Genomic DNA, 14,575 nt, shown 5'->3' with positions numbered 1-14,575 from the left:
TGCCTTGGATAATCATCAGTATTAACTCATCACTAGGAAATACACATATTACTTTTTCCTTTATTACTAAATAACATTTAATATAATTTTAACACAAAGAAGTAATTCTTTTTTAAGTTACGGCAGGAACCCTTATACACCAAGTGTGTCAAATATATCTCCACAGGCTCTTTGTAGAGCTGAGAGGCCTACACTCCAGCAGTACTGGGTTACCAGATGGCCCACATACACAGGCTTATCTTGTATTTAAGTGCCTTGTTCCAACTGTGTTAGGATGCAGAATGGGACTGTATTTTAGCCTGGTCAGACTATTAGCAACTAATCTCTCTCTTACTCCCTCCCTGCCCAAATTCTCCAAAAATAAGATCTGGCAATCCTAGAGCAGTGTCACATGCTGTGGCTGCTGAATGAACACTTGTCATGGAGAGAAACAGAATTGCACTGAATGCAAATGCAGTGAACCAGAGACTATGCAGAAGGAGAACAAATGGAAGTACTTACACTTAAATAAAAGTAGCTTTGTATTATTAATCCAGTTTTTAAAGTATTATATACTACAAATAGCCTGATTAAATGTATATTAGTGGCTAAGTGAAAAACAGAAGGGTTCCCCAATTACTGTTTAAATCATAAGTATGATGTCGTAAGCCTTGATATTTCTGGCCTTGGCATTTTCCTAGTGCAAATGTAATTGAGACTAGAAGTAGCCCAATCATGATCATTTAAACCCAATATCAAAACCCACCTTATGGTCCCAGTTATAAGGGAAGAAGTAATGGAGAAGAAATGGTCGATATATCAGGTTCTTAATTTCCACAGTGACTTGGGCATAAAATCAAAGATCTTCAAAGGGAGAACAGAATTTTTAGGCTTTCAAAAATTTAAAAGAAAATCACTGAACTAGGATCCTCTTATTAGTTCACTTCTCAGCATTAAGAATTCCTGATTTTCAGTATATTAAGAAGAAATCCAAGTTAGAAATAATAAAGCCATAATGAGACTAATAGCAATTTTCATGCATATACTAAATACTTTGGAGGTTCTGGACTTTTATTTTTTCACCCACCCCAAAATTATACTTTTCTCCAATCTAGTGACAAGGTCACATGCAATCAAAGTTGATCTAGTCAGAGTGAACCCAGGACTTGAGTTTGATGGCTAGAGGACAAAAGCTCTCTTTCTTGGGGTATCCCTGAGAATTATCAGTAGTCACCATGCAACCTCAAAGGGAGCTGGCCTTAGAATAAAGCTGATCTGTGGAAAGCACTGAGGAAAAACAAGAAAAAGAAGGGCATTTAATGACATAATTGAGCTACCATCGCAAGCCTCATCTGCCTCTTTAATTTTCACATATACCTGTATGTGACCAATAAATTCTCTGTATTGTTTAAGTCGCTTTCTGTTACTTATGAGCTTCACAACTTCTACAGTGATCTTTGTACTAATACACATCACAGCCCTTATTCCACTACATCAACGTCTTCAAGTCTATGTCCTGACTGAATACAAAGTCCTCTAGGACAGGATTATGCTTTAACCATCTTTGTATCCTTAGCACCTAATATCAATAAGGAACTGTTGAGAGAATGAATCCATAACACCAGAGAATTCCTCTCCATGGTGACTCTAAATCAGGAATATCAGCTTTTGGTTTCAGTTCATCCAATTATTAGCATATGTTATACAAGTAATTGCCTATTTACTACTACTCTGATACCTATTTTTTTTTTTTTTTTGAGACAGAGTCTGGCTCTGTTGCCTGGGCCAGAGTGCCATGGCATCAGCCTATCTCACGGCAACCTCAAACTCCTGGGCTCAAGCGATCCTTCTGCCTCAGCCTCCCGAGTAGCTGGGACTACAGGCATGCGCCACCAGGCCTGGCTAGTTTTTTGTATATATATATATTTTTAGTTGTCCAGATCATTTCTTTCTATTTTTTAGTAGAGACGGGGGTCTCGCTCTTGCTCAGGCTGGTCTTGAACTCCTGACCTTGAGCGATCCGCCCGCCTCGGCCTCCCAGAGTGCTAGGATTACAGGCGTGAGCCACCGCGCCCGGCCTACTCTGATATCTATTAAAACCTATTACTGGCTTTGGTTTTTAACTATAGTTTTCCCATGAAATGCTGTGGATCCAAAATTCATCAGTTTTTCCTATTAAGTCAACTCTAGGTGATTATGAGGATGGCCAAATTAAATTCAACATTTTTGTGAGGAAAAAAAATCCAAAGAAAAATTCCACATATTCAATTTTTAAATGTAACTAAAAAATGTAGACTTAGGTAGGAAAAAAGAAAGTAAAGTTTAATGCATTAATATTATAATCCAAAGGAGCTTAATTGTTGATTTAAAGAATTTTCTTCAAAGTTCAGGAGAAATATATTACGAAGATGAAAATCAACAGGCCCAAGAAAAATATTCTAGCACTTAGACACTGTAAAGCAGGAGATTAGCCTAGATAATCTCTAAAACTCCAATTGTGAGAGTATAAGATTTTTTGATAAACTTTTAGACATTAAAGAATTCATCTTTCAGAAGATGCCCCCACCAAAGAAAACCTGAGAAAAACAGGCAAGTTTACAAGTAGAGTGCATAATGAATAAGGCAAAAAATACAAATGAATACATGTAAAGTTCTCAGAACATACATGGCACGTGTTCGATAAATGTCAATGATTTGTAGTTGACAGAATAACGTCCCTCAAGGGCATAGAGATCCTAATCCCTGAAACCTGTGGATATTACCTTATATGGCAAAAGAGATTTGTAGATATGATTCAATGAAAGACCTTGAGATGGAAAGATTATCTTGGATTGTCCTGGTGGGCCCTAAATGTAATCACAAATGTCATTCTAAGAGGGATGCTGAGGGAGACTTGACTATAGAAGAAGGCACAGTGACAACCGAAGCAATATGATAAACTGCAGACTTTGAAGATGCAGGAAGGAGCCAAGCGTTAAGGAACGCAGCTCCAGAAAGTGGAAAAGGAAAGGAAATACATTTTCCCTTAGAGCCTCCAAAGAGGGTATCCCCCTGTTGACACCTTGATCTTGACTCAGTGAAACTCACTGTGGACTTCTGAACTCCAGAACTTAAAGAGAATAAATCTACGTTGTTTCAAATCACCAAGTTTGTGGTAATTGTTATAGCAGCCATATGAAAATAATACATTATTATTATTGTGGCAGAGCTGGCTAGCCATCCACAAATAATCTGTGCTCTCCCTTCCGTAGTATGCAAGTTACTGGTAGGAGGCAGTTACCCAGTCAAAAACAACACTTCCCAGTCAGTGTGCATACTAATGTGACTAGCTCTTGCCAATGGAACATGAGCAAAGTAATGTCTCCCTTTCCCATTAATTCTTTTCCCATCAGCTGGTTATATGACACTGCACGTCCTCAGGAAACGGAAGTCTGGGTCCTTGAGTCACTAAAAGGAAGAAAGTCATCCAGAAAGTTGAATACTTGTACTCAACTACTACGTAAACTTGAAATAAAATTTTATTATGTTAAGCCATTGGTATGTTCTAGTTTAGTTGTTAAAGTGGCTATGGCTAACATTATTCTCAGGTGATAAAATTATTACCATCCATTTATGGAAAAAGGTTGCCCAAACTGCAGTAGGTGCTTCACAAATCTTTAAGTGGATTAGTAACAGAATAAGTACAATGAACAAAATTACAGGCATTTCTATTTAGTATACAATGCTTCCCTATAAACAGGCATATTCAGTTAAATGTGTGAAAGTAGAAGAGGAGATATGAATGTTATGAGCACAGGTCTTTCCCTGAAAGCTACAATATATTAATAACATAGAATCCCTAATATCTCTTTGCCTTTTGGATACAAATTGACAAACACTGTATTTCCAACATTTCATAAAATCCTTTACACCTTATTCTTTTCCTTAACAAAATAATATATAATTTTAAACTGAATGGCTACCTAAGTGAAGTTAAAATGATTCCCTTTTTGGTATGCCTAATCATTTACACTGGTGTCAACTATATTAAGTTTATAAGAACTACTCTTACCATTGGCATAAGCATTTTAAATAAACTATCAAGTAACCTTTTTATAAAATAGTAAGCAAAAATGCAATAAAGAAAATAACTATACAACCACTGCCATTAAAATAAAGATGGCAAAGCTGCTAAAATCAAACTATTGGCTGAGAGGAAGCACTGTCATTTTTGTCTATTAACGGCTTATGTATCTAAGTCCAAGTCATTGTATGAAGGCAGTTGACATGTGTCTACACATTGAATGGAAGTAGGGATTATATGAAAATCAAATAGGGAAAGCAAGATTATCTGCACCGGAAGGTGAACTAACAGACTAATATGTCTAGACATGTCTTCAGGGAACCCAATCTTGGCCTATTAGTAAATGGTGTATCCTCTGTTCCTTTAGTTCCGCTCCCTATGAAGTAAACATAAGCTACAAGTCACCCTCAGTTATCCTTTGTTTGTATTAATGTTTTCCTTTAATCATCTTCATTTCTCTTTCTTACAAGTTTAGCATCTTCATAAAGCCAATATGCTGACATGGTTTTTCAGAAAGGTCTTGACAAATGTCATTATACTGAAACAATTCTTTGCAGTATCAAATAGCTATTTAACATGAGAACTAACAATAGAGCAGGTTCGATTAAAATAGTAACTTAAAACTTATCATTTTAAAGATTTTAAAAGCAAGTTATCCTAATTTGTTATAGATCTGATTCGCCTTTCAGGTTATAACTTTGTAGATAGATATGTGTGTGAGTGTACATTTGTATATTTAAAAAACATCTAATGCTTTAATTTGGATAAATATGAAAGTTATTCTTAGGATGTTTTCTGCCGAGGAGACAAGACATTCAACAACCATCATAGACTGAGCATCTAATATGACATACGAGAGAACATACCAAAGACTGTGAGTGTCAGAAATGAACAAGATTTTCCTTGACTTCAAAAAACTTACGGGGGACATAAAATATGCGTAATCAAAACAATAATAGTTTAAAGTCCAACCTTAAATAAAATAGTTCCCTTATGTCTATCACATTAAATCCACACTTTGCTGCTGGCCTTGTCTACATTATCTAGCTAGCACAGTATCATGATTAAGGACGTGCACTCTGAAATCAGAATACCTAACTATGAAACTTGGTTTTACAACTTACTGGCTGTACGATCTTGGGCTAATATCTCTCTCTTCCCCCTAACATATAATATACAATAGCAATTACATAATACATAATATGTTATCTATAACATATAATAATCTATTATATATAACAAATTATATTTATATATAAAATAATAATTATCCACAATCACAACTCCATGCCCCCCTTACTCTATTTTTACTTATCATATTTAACATATTATACGTTTACTTATTTATTGTCTGTCTCCCTAACACATTAGGGGCATTCAATATGAATGAGTTAATGAATTATTCTAGAAGTACTAACCAATTGAAACCCACAAGAAAAAAAATAAGGTGGTATAAATAGCAGAAATACAAAATTTTCACTATTTACAATATATATAATTGTGTTCCTAGAAAATAAACACACACCTGAAAAAAATTTTTTTTAAAATCTTTAAATTATTGTCTTAGAACATATGACATTTAATTGTATATCTAAGAAAAAGCTTTAAAAAGGATAAGCTCTGTGCAAAGTATTCCGAGATATAAAAGGCATGCCTAAAAAAAACCAAAGCATTTTACTTTTGAAAAGAAGAAATTATTATGGTAAAGATGGCAATTGCCTCATGAATTAATCCCTGAATTAATGCAATTCCAATCAAAATGTCAACTGAATCCTTTCTTGGACATAAAAAAAAATTATACTTAAATTCACTTAGAAAAATAAACATGAGGGAACAGTTTTGTAATGGATATTACTTTAAAATTAGTAGCTCTTATTTAGGCTGGGCATGGTGGCTCATGCCTGTAACCCCAGCACTTTGGAAGGCCAAGGTGGGAGGATCACTTGAGCCCAGGAATTCAAGACCAGCCTGGGCAACATAGTAGGCCCCAATCTCTACAAAAAAAAATTCTTAAAAAAATAGCCGGGCGTGGTGGTACATGCCTGTAGTCCTAGCTACTTGGAAGGCTAAGGTGGGAGGATTGCTTGAGTCCAGGAGTTCCAGGCTGCAATGAGCTATGATTACATCTGGGTGACAAAATGAGACCCCATCTCTCTGAATAAACTTATATTTAATAAATATTATTAATAAATAAAAATAAATTAATAAATATAGTAAAAAATGAATAATAGCTCTTATTTAAGAATGGATATACCAAGAATTCTCATCTCTTTGATTCTTTGTCTGTTTGGATGTTAAATGTCTTGTGGTCAATGACAAGAAAAAGAAATAAAAGACATTCAAGTAAAAAAAAAAAAAGAAGTAAAATTATACTTGTTCAAAGATCTTACATGTAGAAACCTCTAGAGATTCCACAAAAAACTGTTAGAACTAATAAACAAATTCAGCAAAGTTGCAGAATACAAAATCAATGTATAAAAAAATCAGTTGCATTTACATACACTAACAATGAACAACCCAAAAAGGAAATTAAGAAAATAATCCCAATTACAACAGCATCAAGAAGAATATTTAGGAATAAACTTAACCAAGGAGGCAAAAGATTTATACTCTGAAAAACTACAAAATTGCTGAAAGGAAAAAAAAAAAAAAAAACACCACACATAAATGGAAAGACATCCTGTGTTTACGTAAAAAGACAACATTGTTAAAATGTCCATATTACCCAAAGCAATCTACAGATTCAGTGCAATCTGGAAAACAAACAGATGACTTATTTTTGCAGAAACAGAGAAAACAATCTTAAAATTCATATGGAACCACAAATGATCTCAAATAGCTAAAATAATCTTGAGAAAGAAGAACAAAGCTGGTGGCCTCACACTTCCTGGTTTCAAAACATATTACAAAGCTACAGTAATCAAACCAGTAATGGTACCGGCAGAAAGAAGACGACATACGTAGACCAATCAAACGGTATAGAAAGCCCAGAAATAACCCATGCGAATGTGGTCAAATACTCTTTTACAAGGATGCCAAGACTACACAATGGGGTAAAAACAGTCTCTTCAACCAATGGTGTTGGGAATACTGGATATCTACATGCAGAAGAAAGAAATTGGACCCTTATCTTATATACACAAAAATAGGGTAAAAATGAATTAAAACTTAAATGTAAGCCCTGAGACTATAAAACTCCTATAAGAAAACACAGGAAAAAACATTCATAACACTGGTCTTGGCAATGATTTCATAGATATGACAGAAAAAGCACAGGCAACAAAAGCAAAAACAGACAAGTCAAATTCCATCAAACCAAAAAGCTTCTGTGCAGCACAGGAAACAATCATCAGGATGAAAAGGCAACCTATGGAATGGGAGAAAATATTTGCAAACCATATATGTGATAAAGGGTTAATATCCAAAGTATATAAGGAACTCCCATAAAACCTAATAGCAACAAACAAAAACAACCAAATAATTCAATTAAAAAAATGAGCAAAGGGCGATGGATACATTGCCTTGACTTAATCATTCCACAATGTACACCGTGCCCTGTAAATATATAGTACAACATTTTTATTTGTCAATTATAGATTACAAATGCTGGGAACTTTTTTTTTTAAAAAAAAATGAGCAAAGGACTTGAACAGACATTTCTCCACAGAAGACATACAAACAGCCACCAGGTATATGAAAAGATGCCCAACATCACTAACCACTGGGGAAATGCAAATCAAAACCACAGTGAGGTGTCACCTCTCACCTGTTAGGATGGCTATTACCAAAAAAGACAATAACAAGTGTTGGCAAGGATGTAAAGAAATTGGAACCCTTGTCCACTGTTGATGCGAATGTAAAATGGTGCAGCCACTCACTATGGAAAACAGTATGGAGGCTCCTCAAAAAATTAAAAATAGAAATACCATATGATCCAGCAATCCCACTTCTGGGTATATATCCAAAAGAACTGAAACAAGAATAGGTACTCTATGGCCAGGCGTGGTGGCTCACGCCTGTAATCCTAGCACTCTGGGAGGCCGAGGCGGGAGGATTGTTTGAGCTCAGGAGTTCGAAACCAGCCTGAGCAAGAGCGAGACCCCATCTCTACTAAAAATAGAAAGAAATTAATCGGACAACTAAAAATACATAGAAAAAATTAGCCGGGCATGGTGGCACATGCCTGTAGTCCCAGCTACTCGGGAGGCTGAGGCAGAAGGATCGCTTGAGTCCAGGAGTTTGAGGTTGCTGTGAGCTAGGCTGACACCATGGCACTCTAGCCCGGGCAAAAGAGTGAGACTCTGCAAAAAAAAAAAAAGGAGTAGGTACTCTAATCTTCATTGCAGCATTACTGACAATAGCTAAGAGGTAGAAACAACCCAAGCATCCATTGACAGATGTATGAATAACATGTGAGATATATATGTATATACATACACACAATGCTATATACATACATATGTACAAATACATACACATAAACACACACACATATATACAATGAAATATCATTCAGCTGTAACAAAGGAAATCCTGCCATATGCTATAAGATGCATGGATCTGGAAGACATTATGCTACATGAAATAAACACAGAAGGACAAATACTGCATGAATTCATCTAAATGAGGTGACTAAAGTAATCAAATTGATAGAAACAGAAAGTAGAAAGAATGGCCATTCCCAGACTGTAGGGGAGGAGGAACTGCGCAGTTGCTGTTCAATGTGTATAGAATTTTAGTCATGCAAGATGAAAAAGTTCTAGAAGTCTGATGTACAACATTATGCTTACAGTTAACAATACTGTACTAGATCTCATGTTATGTGTTTTTACTATAATAATTTTAAAAATGTCCTACAGCTGAAGAGTAAAATTTAAACTTAGACTATGGAAAACAAACAAGTTTTCTCCTGTCCATGTTATAGATATTTCACTCTCAAACCTTCCCACTTACATTCTATTTTAAACACAGAGAAATGAGAACATACATCTATGCTACATGTGAAAGTATTTTAAAGCCAGTTTTAATTTAACTTTTAATTTGCTATGTAGTACCATTCAAAATAGATAATTTCTGAACTCCATTTCATATTGTAGAAACAAATGAAATTAACAGTATTTCAGTAATCTATGGCTAACATCCCAGAGCTGTGATTCTCTTATATAAGCTGTCAATTATTGTCTCTAACTACCAGGATATCAGGAAATACTCTCCAATTCAGTTACTACATTAAAATACCACAGTATCAAGAAACTCAATGGCTGATTTTAAAAGATAAATTGGCTTAAGTAATCATAATTATAAAATATTTTTTCTAAAACTGCAGGACCAGCACCCACTTTTTAGTCTTTGGAGAAATATTCAAACCCCGATTAATATGACACAGAAATACATAGGAAATATCTAATAATTCTATTGACTCCTAGATATTAGGTTGGTGCAAAAGTAATTGCTGCTTTGGACCATGAATTTTAAAACATTATAGCTATGCTCAAACAAAGCTTTATTAATCAAAATAGGAACCATTACAATCAACACATTATTGCCAATGAGAAATAAGTTTGTTCCTGTAGTGTAAAAATCTGTGTTTTGGGATTTCACAAACTCTTGGAATGCATTTTCTGCATCCTGCTGGTTGTGGAAGCGTTTTCCCTGCAAAAAGTTGTCAAGATCCTTGAAGAAGTGGTAGTCGGTTAGCGAGAAGTCAGGTGAATATGGTAAATGAGGCAAAACTGGTAGCCCAACTTCGTTCAACTTTTGAAGTGCCAGTTGTGTGACCTGCAGTCAGGTGTTGTCATGGAGAACTGGGCCTTTCTGTTGACCAATGCCGGCTGCAGGCATTGCAGTTTTCGGGGCATCTCATCGATTTGCTGAGCATACTTCTCAGATGCAATAGTTTCGCTGGGATTCAGAAAGCTGTAGTGGATTGGACCAGCAGCAGGCCACCAAACAGTGCCCATGACCTTTTTTTGATGCGTGTTTGGCTTAGGGAAGTGCTTTGGAGATTCTTCTCGGTCCAACCATTGAGCTGGCTGTCGATGGCTGTTGTATAAAATCCACTTTTCATCGCACGTCACAATCTGATTGAGAAATGGTTCGTTGTTGTTGCGTACAAGAGAAGACAACACTTCAAAACAATGATTTTTTTGATTTTCCATCAGCTCATGAAGCACCCACTTACTGAGCTTTTCACCTTTCCAATTTGCTTCAAATGCCGAACGACCATAGAATGGTTGATCTTGAATTCTTCAGCAACTTCGTGTGTAATTTTAAGAGGATCAGCTTCAATGATTGCTCTCAACTGGTCGTTGTCAACTTCCCATGGCCAGCCACTGCACTCCTCATCTTCAAGGTTCTCATCTCCTTTGCAAAACTTCTTGAACCACCACTGCACTGTATGTTCGTTAGCAGTTCCTGGGCCAAATGCGTTGCTGATGTTATGAGTTGTCTCCACTGCTTTATGACTCATTTTAAACTCGAATAAAAAAATCGCTTGAGGCCGGGCGCGGTGGCTCACTCCTGTAATCCTAGCACTCTGGGAGGCCGAGGCGGGCGGATTGTTTGAGCTCAGGAGTTCGAAACCAGCCTGAGCAAGAGCGAGACCCCGTCTCTACTAAAAATAGAAAGAAATTCATTGGACAACTAAAAATATATAGAAAAAATTAGCCGGGCATGGTGGCGCATGCCTGTAGTCAGCTACTCGGGAGGCTGAGGCAGGAGGATCGCTTGAGCCCAGGAGTTCGAGGTTGCTGTGAGCTAGGCTGACGCCACGGCACTCTAGCCCGGGCAACACAGTGAGACTCTGTCTCAAAAAAAAAAAAAAAATCGCTTGAATTTGCTTTTTGTCTAACATCATTTCCATAGTCTAAAATGAATAATATAAAATAAACAGCAAGTAGTAAGTCATTAGCAAAAAAACATAAAGCGAGAAATCACATTAAAATGATGTATAACATAACCATATTTAAGAATGTATTCCAATAGCAAATAGCAAATTTCAACAATGCTAAAACCACAATTATTTTTGCACCAACCTAATGTTTCAAAACAAAAAATTGATTATAATAGCAATATTAGTGCTTTTAAGGAATGAAGATAAAGAAAATGACTTCAAATATATCTGATAAAATAACTTGTAGCCTGTTTTGGCCATCTTTTAGTAAGTGTTCATGATTAACAATGCTTAAGATAAGTATCACTTAACACTTGCATAAACTGTTACTGAATGCACTTTTCATTTGGATTCAGTGAGGTCAAGAAAAAATTCCCTTGCTAAAACTCTCTAAGCAGCAAAAGACTGAAATATCCTGACTGCTGTTCCAAAATAAATTACGTGCAGATGAATAGGCTTAGTTTTTAGATTAAAGAAACTGTGGCCCTGGCTCTCAAAAAAGTCCTGCTGTAGAGCCAGGCAGGGTGGTGAGCCTGTAGTCCCAGCTACACAGGAAGTGAGGGCAAGAAGACCACTTGGGCCCAGGAGTTCAAGTCCAACCTGGGCAACAAGGCGAAACTCTAAAGTCTCTTTAAAAAAAAAAAAAAGTCCTACTCTAACGTAGTGTTTCTCAATCTTGTTTTCCTAATGCCCAACCCTCCCCGTGAAATTTTAACATCACAGATATTCTGCATGTTTATGTATTGTATATATACACATTTATATCTGTGCTTTATAAATTAAAACAGATTTTTTCACCCCAAAAAACCAATTCCACCCCCTTCTTATTTTAAAGGAATATGTGAGAAAACATTCTCCAGTGTGAAAAGATTGTGTCCAGTAATCAAGGCAGAATGGCTTAACCTGAGCTTCCCAACTTAACCTGCTGAGTCTCCTTTTCTTACCTGTATCCAGCTCTTCTTCTGAGAGCCAGACTTATTTGTGTAGTTCTGATGGTAGTCCCAAAATAAGGCACGTGCCCATAACTCAGGAGGGAAATTCCAGTAAAAATCCTCCGGATTATATCGCTCCCACTCCACTAAACATTATGGAAACATATCTAGAGTTTCTATATGTAAAGTAGGTATTATAGTAGGCTTGAAAAATGTTTCTGGAGTGAGGACAGGAAAGGGAAAAATAGCATGGTGTGGATGTTAAGGTAAGTGAAGAACACAATGGAAGATAATTTTTCTGTTTTTATCATGCCCACCAACAATAGTATATTGTTTAAAATAGTTCTGATTTTGAGATGCTTTAAGGTCTCTGAACTTTCTAGTTTTCTCTCACCAGGCTTGATTTAAACACAAATTTTTTAGTAGTTCCTGATCTATTCTTGAGGCTAGGCAGGCACAAACCAAAGCTGTACAAAACTCATAAAAATAACAGTCTCTAAAATAAAAACAGCAAAAGTATTTTTCCCATAAACTCTATTTTGACATACAATTGTACCTCTCCCTTACACATTGTAATCTATCAGTCATTTGTTTTAATTTTTTTTTTATTTCAGAGTACTATGGGGGTACAAACACTTTGGTTACATAAATTGCCTTTGCAGCACCCGACAAGCGCGCCCATCCCCCAAACAGTGAGCACTGCATCTGTTAGGTGTGGCTTTACCCATCCCTTTCTCCCCCTCCCACCTGCCTGACACCCTATGAATGTTGCTTCTCATATGTGCACATTAGTGTTGATCAGTTAGTATCAATTTAATGGTAACAGTCATGCTTTAAGTTTTATTCTTCTACCCTAAAACCTGATGTAGTCACCCCTTCCTTCCCTTTGCATGCAACTTGAGCGTGGATGCCATAATAGTAATAGGTCTTCTTACCACCAGGGTCTCTCTTCTCCGATCTGTCCTCTGCACACTGAATCTTCCTATGCGTTACATTCTGACCATGTTACTAACCTGAAAAAAAAAATCCCCACTGTCCATGGGGTAAAATCTAAACCTTTGGGCTGGCATTTAAGGTTCTCTATAAACAATCATCAATGTCTTTCACCTCTTATTGCCTAAGACAAATGAACCTACTATTTCCCACGCAGGCCTACTACTTGAACACCATTGTTGCTTTCATACATCCTCATGTGAAATAAAGATTCTTAGAGCTAAAACACGGATCAGACACACAGGATTGGGAATAAGAAAGAAACTGCCGATTAACAAAATAAAAAGTCCTTTGTCATTTGTATTTTTATTTTGGAGCATTATCTTTCAACGTATAAATATCTAATCTGTCCAGTACAGTCAGCCTCAAGCCCATAATACGGTTCTAATATATCAAAGAGTGGCTAAGCAATCCATGATTAATTTAAAAAAATTTTTTTTATAGGCACATGATTAACTTTTTAAGAATAATTATTGTAAGTGATGTAACAACTCTATTCACGAAAGCAACACACACAGAGCAGCGCTGAATAAACAAGTGGTGGTGAGGGATCTACTGAAGCACTCGAGGGAGACAGGAAAAGCTGCCAGGCAAATCATTTCCCTAATGTCCTGCCGCTCTATGATGAAAGATAAAGAGGAAGAAAACGCCTCTCGTACCTCTTGAGACAGAAAAAACTAATATCCAAAATCTGACAGGAAAAAAGATTCATAAAATGTAATTTTAGAGATCCACAAAAGAATAATGGAATGGGGTCTTACTGGTACCTTTTCATACTTTTAAAATTTGGCTCTACAATTTTATATGTGTTGTTCTCATGGAAACAAAGCATAATTAATGCCTTATTTCCTCACTATGAATTTCTCTACTTATCAATCTTAGTATTTTTCATTGTGTTGGAAAAGGAATGAGTTTCCCCATTTAGAAGAGTTTCTCCTATGAGTTATTACCTAATTAATTACTCTTCTCTGTCTGCATTTACATCCTATTTTAATAACTAGCGCTATAAACAATACTACAAATGAGTGATTATAAGTAACTTTAAAATTCTGACTTTAAACCACAAAAAGAAAAAAGATTCAAGAGACCCATAAGAAAGTCATAACACCTTATCGGAACTTCAAAGCAAAGCTCCGAAGTACACATGTGTGAGTTCTATTTCATTATCAAGCTCTGCCGTAAGCTCTTCCCTCTTGATCCATTTTTAATTTTTTTTCAAAATGGGTCTCAAGGGTTGGCAGTGATCTTAAGACCACGGGAACAAACCTGTAATCTGACAAAATCAGGTTTACTTATACACTACAAAAAGGAAAACTACATATCAGAGGAATCTTAGACCATTTCACCTAACAAAGGAAAAGATATAGTTATTGTAAGATTTTGGGGAAGAGTGGAATTGAGGTGAAATTTAAATGAAGCAGTGCTCTGATAGGCTTAGAGCAAAGCAACGCTGTGCGTAAAGGGGCCTACTTCAGGCCTGGACTGTAAAGCAAATCCAAGGTCCTGTTTCCCTGTAAACCAGAAAGTTAAGATGGATACGAATGCTGTGCCCCTTACCTGAAGCTCAGCACTGGAGCAATAAATCAAGATTGCTTCTTTTCATCAAAATGATTTAGATTCTCCAGGAAAAAGTGGAATGTTTTATTCTTGCTGAAACAGGTTGAGTATCCCTAATCTGAAAATCTGAAACACAAAATGCTTCAAAGTCCAAAACTT

At 36.2% G+C, this 14,575-nt stretch overlaps 1 protein-coding gene across 2 annotated transcripts in view; it reads right to left on the bottom strand.

The window, feature by feature from the left end:
* MAP4K3 (mitogen-activated protein kinase kinase kinase kinase 3) overlaps nucleotides 1-14,575 on the bottom strand; it is a 163,632-nt gene that overhangs the window by 81,218 nt on the left and 67,839 nt on the right. The gene's annotated exons all lie outside the window — the stretch shown is intronic.

This window comes from Propithecus coquereli, unplaced genomic scaffold, assembly GCF_000956105.1.
Source record: "Propithecus coquereli isolate 6110/MARCELLA unplaced genomic scaffold, Pcoq_1.0 Scaffold43, whole genome shotgun sequence".
Taxonomy (NCBI): Eukaryota; Metazoa; Chordata; class Mammalia; order Primates; family Indriidae; genus Propithecus; species Propithecus coquereli.
Note: the sequence above shows the minus strand (reverse complement) of the source record. Positions and strands in the feature narration are given on the sequence as shown.